This window comes from Castanea sativa, chromosome 11, assembly GCF_040712315.1.
Source record: "Castanea sativa cultivar Marrone di Chiusa Pesio chromosome 11, ASM4071231v1".
Taxonomy (NCBI): domain Eukaryota; kingdom Viridiplantae; phylum Streptophyta; class Magnoliopsida; order Fagales; family Fagaceae; genus Castanea; species Castanea sativa.
Window position 1 is genome coordinate 28,825,373 of NC_134023.1, and position 9,689 is coordinate 28,835,061.

The following is a 9,689-nucleotide window of genomic DNA, read 5'->3' on the forward strand; positions in this document are numbered from 1 at the left end:
ACAACATTTTTCATGGTTTTACATTAGACCTGAGCTACTTGGAGACTTTTGTCAACTTTGACCAAGTTTGACCTGAGGTTAACTCTTGGTGGGCCTCAGAAACTCTAATTTTGATCCGTCTGTTAGAACGGGTTGAGACCAATGCCATTACGAATATTAAATTCTCTTTCCAACGACTATTCATAGGTCAAAATTGGCGTCAGAACAGTTGAGATATCGAGAAAACCGTGCAAAGCGTGTCAGTAAGCTTCCTGAGGCCATACCTTTTGATCTAACCGTTGGATTTCCAATTTCTTTAGTGTTCTAGAAACTAAACATCTAGAGCTTTCCAGAGACACCAAGATCAGCCCAATCTAATATCGGGAAGGCCTTCAAATATGTATCCAAAACTGGATCAGATAAAATTGGAATTGCTGATGTAGCAGGGTTAGCTAGCGGCCACTATAAGGCCGCCAACAATAAGTGGTGGCCTTACAATGGCCACCGGAAGCGGAAGGGTTAGTTTTGGCCTATAAATACACTCAAACCCCTCATTTTGTAATTAAAAAAAAAAAAAGATTTTGGGCAGCTAGAGCATTTTCTAGGCATTTTTCTCTCTCTTTTCTCTATATTTCTCTTCCAAAAATCCTCTAAAAAGTGATAATTATCTTGTAGATAAATATTCCAAAAAGGCTTGATTATCCACAACTTCTTTGTTATCTGATTATCCATTTTATTCCCATGCAAGCAAGTCTATTTTTGACACTAACTAACAACCAATCACATAATTATTTAATTAATTTTAATTGTTTAACCAATCAGAATTAATTTAAATTAATCATGCGTGATTGGTTCCACCCAAAAAAAATGCATGCAAACCGTGAAAACTTGATCATGTGATGTCTTTCAATCCGACGGTCCGATTTGGAAATCGGACATACCGTCGCGACCATTAGAATCTCTAGATCATTTTTATTATATGAAATGAATGATTTAATGCATATAATGCAACTCTAAATTTTGGGTATATGAATGGCCACTCTAATCATCTTCCATGATTAAATTATGGGTGCAAAATCGAGTGTCTATAGTATCAAAGACGGGTGTGAACCCACACGAGATAGTAGGAATTAGGCTTGATGACACAAGCAAGCAAGGACTCATGTATGAACATGTAGGCAAACATGCAAAGATGCAAAAAAAGCCAAAAGCATGGCACAAAGCAAGCATGGCAAGCATATCATCGCACGGAGCTGAAAAATGGTATGCATCGAGCAAAGCAGCATCATAGGGATGCATTCTCACAAGTGATTACACCCAAATAAGCCACAAGAGAGACAGATGTAACCACACAATAGCAAGCCCATGGGGGGCACCAAGCATGGCAAAGCCTAGAGATAGAGAGGCAAGCATGGATACAAAGCATAAAAGCAAACAAGCATACATATGCATATAGGAATGATCCAAACCCTTTAATATAGGCTAAGGTGTATGGATGTAGGCCTAGACCACAAGATCTAGATCTACACCCTACCAAAAGGGCCAAAACACAAGAAAGAGAAAAAACAAGAGAGAAAAGACTATAGAAGCACATGGCATAGCATCCAACATGTAGATATAAGCACACAAACATGGCACGGAGCACATGAACACATAGATCTAGACATGAACATGGCACAGAGCACATAAAGATATAGATCTATGCATAAACATGGCAAGGAGCACATAAGCATGTATACAAGGAGCACATAAGCATGTACATCTAAGCATAAGCATGGCAAGGAGCACATAAGCATGTAGATCTAAGCATAAGCATTAAATATAGACATATCCTAGCCCAAGAAGGCTAGGCCAACAACATCAAAGCAATAAATCATGGCAGAAAGCAAGGAAACATACTTGACCAACCACTGAACATGCTAGGAAGCAAGATAAAGCTAAGAACATGCTAGGAAAAGCAATAAAGCTAGATAAAGCAAGAACATGCTAGGAAATTAAATGGGTTTAGATTGTAGCTAAAAAGCTACATTTACATCCCTAAACCTCAAATTCAAGGTATAAGAACCAAGGAGAGGAAGATTGAGATCAAGAACACTACATCTTGATTTTTGAGAAGAGAGATCAAAGGTTTTTGGATGTGTTAGGTAGAGAATTTAAGGAGGAAAAGAGAGAGAATCTGCCTAGAAATTGCTCCAAAAATTCCCTAAATCATTTTTTTCTAAGGGGGTTAGGGGGTATTTATAATTGAAATATTATTGTTCAGCTTCCAACGGTCAATGAGTGGCTGCTGGCCAGCTCTAGCGGGCAAAGTATGGCAGCCAGGTCTAGTGCTGACATCAGTAATCTTGGCTTTTTGCTAGTTCAATTTTGGATGCATATTTTAAGGCCTTCCCAGGATTGGACTGAGCTGATATTAGTGTCCCTGGAAAGCTCTGGATATCTAGTTTCCAGAACACTAAAGAAATTAAAAATCTAACGGTCAGATCAAAAGTTATGGCTTTGGGAAGCGTGATGACGTTCTTTGCACGATTTTTTGGATATCTCAGCCGTTTTAGCTTCGATTTCGACCCATGAATAGTCGTTGGAAAGAAAATTTAATAATCTTCACAATGGCACTAGTCCCAACTCATGTTGATGGACGAATCAAATTTACGGTTTCTAGTGCCCTCAAGAGTCAACCTCAGGTCAAACTTGGTCAAAGTTAACATAAAATCTCTGAGTGACTCGGGTTTGATGTAGAAGCATGAAAAATGTGGTTTTGGAATGATTTTGACCGTCTTTGACTTTCAATCAACCCAGGGTTGACCAAGGGCATTTTGGTCAATTTGACTTGAAATGGCACTTTGAGTACTTCGATGCCCGTACGGGTTACACTACGTCAATCTAGATGTTTCCACAGCCCTAGAGAGAAAATATAGTATTTTTGGAATTTTCGAAGTTCGACATGCAAATCAAGGACAGACAAAATACGGTATCTACAGGAAGTTAAAAAAATGTTTTTAATAATTTTTTTCCATTTTATGTTGTGCCAAAAATATTTTACACAGTATTTTCATGTACACTGTCAAACACTGTAAAATGAAAATATTTTTCTACAAATATTTTATATCGAACCAAACGGTGCATAAATTGATTCTAAATTGTTCCAAAAACGTTTACAGACTTGGAGACCTATTTAAAGACTCTATAAAACTTGATAGACAAGTAAATATATTTTAAAATAAGTCTTAATTAGTACCTAACCATAATCAGAAACTAATCTATATATATATATAACTGAAGCTCTGAAACTTCCACAATTTTCCATATCAGTATTACTTAAATAAAAAAAAAAAAAAAAATATATATATATATATATATATATATATATATATATATATATAAAACCGAAGCTCTGAAGCTCCCACAATTTTTCACGTCAGCATTACTTAAATAAAAAAAAAATCTAATTTTACTATAAAACCCGAAAAAAAAATTCTCTGCCACTTGAAACAAAACCCGATTATACTTCTTCTTCTATAACTAAAACTCAATAAAAATAAATAAAAATAAAAAATAAAAACTCTCTTCTCACATCTCTTCCTTCCTATCTCTTCGACAATTCCTCCTCTCTCTCTTCGTTCTCATCTAAACACAGACCTTCCCCTTTAACCTCTCACTAATTCGTTACTCTCATAAGTTTCTGATGGTGGATTCAACTCAACCAAACACTTCGCACAATCTGGGTTTCATCCTTAATACTCTGTTTTTTTACTGGTAAGTTTTGTATTTTTTATTTTGTTCTATAATTTTGGTTGTTAAATACGATTTAGGGTTTCGTTTTTTGTTGTTAAAACCAAACCCTTCGCACAATCTGGGTTTCATCCTTAATACTCTGTTTTTTTCAGACTAGATTCTCTCGCACAATCTAGGTTTCATCCTTAATGCCCTTTTTTTTTTTTCAGACTAGATTCTCTCCGCAAACATTGCTGGTATTTTTTTTTGTTCTATAATTTTGGTTGTTAAATATGATTTAGGGTTTGGTTTGGGAGTGTTTCTTTTGAATGATTAGTTTAGATTGATGGGTTTGGAGCGTAGTGGGTTTTATTAATTTCAATTATTGGCAGTGAGAAAATCCATCTGAGATTTTAGAGTTGTTATTCTGTTTCATTATTAATAATTTTGTTATGTTTTGTGTAATGATATTTCTTGTCCTTTTATTAGATGAGCATCCTTGGCATGCCCTTGATGTTTTTGTGAGTCATTTGTTTGTGTTTAGATTTAATTTAAGTTTCTGGGTTTATATACAAATGCAAGTATATTAATTTAGTTATTGAATAATTAAATTTCTGTTGTAGATTATTGAATTATTTTAGCCGCATATTGATTTGTGGTTAATTATATATACTTGGTGGTAGTATTCAGTTTTGATCTTAACCTCCCAATCCTATAGGTTTTGCTTTCATGTGTTTCAATTTCATGGCTTTTTTTTTTTTTTTTCTTTTGCCTATCTAGGATTTATGGTTTCATGATCAGGCTATATTTTATACTACCTCATGTATTGTTTTGATAAACTGCTAATTCATGTTCAACTAGAATGTTTTTATGACATTAGCAAAAGATTTTTAAGTTTATTTTGAGAGTGATGTTATGGTTAGCTCAAAAACCCTTTAATGTTTGTCCTACCCTAAATTTATATGTGGGTTATGCATTGTTCCCATTGTGAATGATTAATTTCATTAAATGTCTTTTTTTATATTTGGAGGTTTTTTAAATTAAAAAACTTAACAGTTTGGAGAGTTGACCCTTTTTTTTTTTTTTTACTTGAATGAATTGACAGCATATTTCAATGTGATAGTTATAATACACTATTTGATGTGCAATATGCATTTTATGGTAAAAATTTGTTGTGTTGGGGGGTTGCCATTCTTCATTACTAGGAGTTTTAAAATCTGTTATCAATTCATCATAGCTTTCATGATGTTGAATAATAATTGGTATTTGGTAGTTGATTTCATAGTTTGAATTTCTAATTTTTTAATGCCCTATTTTGTTTTAAAAATGTTTAGTTTTGTCTTTTCTTTTCTATTTTTTTGTAATTGAAACCCTCATTGGAGAATGTTATTCATGCTGTTCATTCTATTTTCTTTTTAAGGAAGAGAGATGCAAATAAGATGCTTAGTGAAGTGCAAACAGGAATTCTAGGAAGACCTCCATGGACAATGAGCATATATGGAATAGGTGAGGCCCTATCACTATTGGTGGGGCATCACACCATCACTATAAATATATATAAAGGGCATTTTGTGAATTTAGTTATTGTTTAAATACTTTGAACCAAATTCTCATGTTGTAGTTGCTTTATGGTTAGAATTATTAGATACATGTGTTTGATCGTTAGATATTCCTTTTTTTTTTTGGTAAACAATTTCCACACCATGCTTTTGTTGATTAGTCATAAATTTAATTAAGCTATTTGTATGTTAGTGAGAAGAACATATATTTTCATGTTCTATGGTAAGGTTTCTATTTTAAATTTTGGTATAACCATGGAAGCTAAGATTCGTTCCTACTACTGACTTTTATTTACTGCTTTCTGCCATGCACAGTGAAGGACTGAACCTATAAAGTTTAGAAGCTGTCTACAAATTCTAGCAATAGCAAATTGAAAAGGTAGAGCTGGGTTATTTTTTCTTCCATATCTATTTTTGAAGCATATTTTGAGAGACTTCACTGTGATCCAAGCTGATATATTGATTGTTGAATCTAATAAGCAAATAGTGGTTTAAACTTCGTGTTTTTGATGAATTTGGGGATACACAATTTTTTTTTTTTTTTTTTTGTATGAATGAGAGAAAAAGTACTTAATTTAGAGTCAAATCCCTCTCATAATAAAATTTTTTGAGTACATGAACTAAGCCATGCCTTCCTATAGCCTCTACATACTGTTTGCCTATGCCTTTGTGTATTGAAGTCAATATGTGGTGATAGGCTACTTGAGGTGTTGGACATAGATTTGCCTTATAGTAATTGGGTGGTCAGATTTTACCATACCAAAGCTACCCTGAGATTTCATTAGGGAGTAGAAATTGAAAAAAAAAAAAATATATATATATATATATATACATATATATATATATAGATATATATATATATTGTGCGAAGTGCGCTTCTTTCAGTTTTCTTTTTAGAGTTCTCACATGTCCAATTAAACATGTTGTTGACTTTGGTACGAATTTTTCATGTTTACACAAAGTGTGAGAAAATTTCATATTTGAAATGGTTGAGATTTAAGGAATTGTTGTTGCCATTGATATCAGTGACGATCTCTACTAATTCTTGCTACATTAATATTGGTAATATGTTTTTAGGAAGAATCTAAAACTTGACCAGTTTGTGTTTTTAAATTAACCTTACCTCCCATAGAAAAGTTGGTTTTTAATCTAGTCTATATATTTATTTTAATTTGTTGAAGTGTTTAATTCAAACATTTTCCTTCTATTTTTCTGTCTAACAGCAAAGGTGCTATGAGAGTTAAAGATGTGTGCATCGTTTTCAGAATTACTTGCGATGCACAAAACATAGAAGAGTGAGTTTATCTTCATTCTCATGAAGTTCTCTTTTCTCCTCCATTTGATGTTAATAGTTTTAGAATTAATCCCATTTAAATTTGATGATTTGTCTATACAAATCTAATGGACTATTCTGTGCATTGTTACAGATCTTGACTCAATATTGTTCAAAATCCTCAATTCCTTGATGTGTGCTCTAGGATATTTTCATTTGAAAGTCAGATTACTTTGAAATTTTCATAGGATTTATCAACATGTTCAAATTTATTATCTGTCCCTTCCCATTTCGCATTTTTTTATTTTTCTTTTTTTTTGGGTGAATGACCTTAATCTATGTAGCAGATTGCATCACATTGTTATTGACTACAAGTATTTTTTACATGGGCTGCCAGTGGACTCTGATTATCACAATTGGGTATTATCTGAATTTTCTTATAAACACTCTTTCTTTTTGTATCATTATGTGCATGTTTGTATTTTTGGTTTTAATTAATTTTGGTTTGGTTAATAAGAAAGTGTAGGGATAAGTTTTGGGTTTTCATTTAGTATGTTTGGGATTCGAGCATCTTTATATAGTTGTTTGGGATAGAGTTTAACAGGGATGGTGAAGGCTTAGCATGCTAGGATAATGCCTTTGAGAAGAGGTGATGGATTCCTAAAAAAGATGAGAAGATGACAGTTTACAACTTTACATTAAGCGACATGGCATTTGGAAATGGAGTCAGAATCCAAAACCTTATGGTAGGAAACATGTAAATGTTCAATTTCAATGAATAAAAACTCAAGTCATAAATTTTTCATGGTTGTTTGCAGTTGTTCCTCTGAATGATTATTTGATTTAAAGTTTTCTTTCATTCTTTTCTTTTAGGTTTGGTAAGGTCTAGGAAGAGTTGTTCACTTTTCCAAAAAAGGTCTGGGAAGAGTTGTAGACTTTGTTGGATGAATTATGTGGAAACTTTTGGAAATAAGAGGAAACTATATTCAAGCATTATAAAGCTTTATTCATATGAAAACTATTTTATCAAATTTAGTTTGTTAAATTCTGATTAAGGTGAATGGATAATTCAAAACAATTACACTTATTTTTTATTTGTTCCTTTTAAATGTTGTTACACACAATATATTTATATATTGATTGCTACATCATTATTATGTGATAAAAGTCTTTCCATGTATCATTTGGCTGTCACGTCTACAAAACCCTAAAACTTAATACCACATGCAGAACATGTATAAACTTCAATATCAATGATGTGCCAATGGTGATTAAAGCTTGCAAGGTGTTCCATAATTATTATGAAGTTAGCAAAAAACTTGGTAAAATTGTTGATGTCTGTTTAGGTTTTGTGCAAACGTGATTTTTTCTTGATTCCACTTGCTGAAAACTCACTTCAAATTGCTGCTGTATAGGATTAAAATAAAGGAGGAGCATACTTGGGTCAAAACTATCCGATGGAATGCCCTCATGATAGCTCTTGCAGTTGCTATTGGCTTGCAAAAATGAATGGAAGGACTGCCTTTGTTATTGTAGTGGCTCATCTTGAATTGGCTTGAGTTTTCACTTTTTATTTTATTTTTCAAATATTATTAAAACTATTATAGTTCATGTAAAATTAAAAAGTTTTAATATATAAACTATATTTTCATAAGATTTTCCCGTGCATCGCACGGGTTAGCGACTAGTTTGACATAGAAATCATTAAAAGCATCTAAAATCAAACAAATAAGAATCCTAAACCTAAAATTCTGAAAATTACAATTAAAAATAAAAATTAATAAATAAAGAAAAATCTAATGGTAGATTTTGTCCTATATCACATGCCTTGATCCTTCCCAACGTGGCTTCTGTTTTTACGGGGAAAAGGGGTTAGTATGTATCAATACTTGATACTTGCACAGTGGCACAAATTGTCCTAATTTGCATACTGAATTCAAGGTAGAGTAAAATTTATACTAGTTTCGAAACTTTTTTGCAACCCCCTAAATTTGTGAAAGAATTCCAACCCGTTTTGTTGCACAATTTAAGAAATTCTTGATTTATGTGAATTTTGAAATTGTTGAAAAAATTATATACTTTACTAGAGGTCAAATCGACACATACCTTTGGTGGAATAGATCACCAAATTCTCGGATCTTGTCCTTTGCTTGCTTTACGAACTCCTCACGATCTCCTTTGTGGAACACCTCCAAGTTCCAGGAGAGGCTACTAGAGTCTCTCCTAATTTCCACGCTCCAAATTCTAGGGAACAAGTGATGGTGTCCCAGAGAGATGACTTATTTTGAGAGAGCACTCAAAACTATACGTATGTTCACTCACTATGTCTATCATTTTTTTTCTAACTAATGTAGGAATATTTTAAATACTAGTAGAGATTCACTTACTATCAGATATATGTGATCTCTAAAAGATCTCATCTGTTAAATTTAAATTACTCCACCACTGATATTAATAACTCATATCAATATTTGTTAAGTTTAAATTACCCCACTACTGATATTGATAACTCATATCAATATCAGTTAATTTAAATTTAAACTTACTTATTAGATAACCCATGTGGATGATCCATGGGCTATGGTTTATGGATTGGGTCAAAACTAGCTCAATTTCTAACATCTCCCACTCGTCCACACTAGGTACTACAGTAAAAAATGGCTCCTCTCAATCTCTTGTCGAATCCTCTCTTTATACAAAAAAAAATGGAGTGTGCGACCTGACGAGAAGGTGTAGGGTAAGAGTACTATATTAAGTCACCATCTAAATTAACATAGTACATCACTCATAATATCTCGTCTATGCCCCAGATTATTTGATCACACGCGATCAAGTTTCTTTAATCCCTCGTGAGTTCAAAAAACTCAAAGCAACACTTGATTCTATACCATATAATATGCTCATGATTATGTTGAAAAACAAATTCCTCATAATCGCCTGGGCTATGAGCCATAAAATAAATGGTGTGTTCTAAATAATCTTCCCCAGACACTCATGTCAATTCATTCACACTTGACCGCTTTCCTAGACATGCTCCGCGAGACCGTATATATCATGGCCCTAAGATGACATGCTAAAGTAGCGACATCAAGCATTCACTTCATGACATAGTTCTAGGTCGAAAAAGGCCATAAAATGGACCATATAATGGTCAACTAGGGCTC

General features: G+C 33.1%; 1 long non-coding RNA gene across 5 annotated transcripts; it reads left to right on the forward strand.

The window, feature by feature from the left end:
• The first annotated feature begins 3,482 nt into the window (after positions 1 to 3,482).
• LOC142614706 (uncharacterized) lies at positions 3,483 to 8,179 on the forward strand. 5 transcript variants are annotated; one of them, XR_012840518.1, is made up of 6 exons: positions 3,483 to 3,735; positions 5,114 to 5,199; positions 5,568 to 5,631; positions 6,476 to 6,547; positions 6,873 to 7,847; positions 7,941 to 8,179. It is a non-coding gene; the product is annotated as an uncharacterized LOC142614706 (long non-coding RNA). The 5 variants fall into 5 exon arrangements; XR_012840519.1 differs by lacking the exon at positions 6,476 to 6,547 and having other exon boundaries at positions 6,873 to 7,271; positions 7,399 to 7,847; XR_012840516.1 differs by lacking the exon at positions 6,476 to 6,547.
• The last annotated feature ends 1,510 nt before the right edge of the window (positions 8,180 to 9,689 follow it).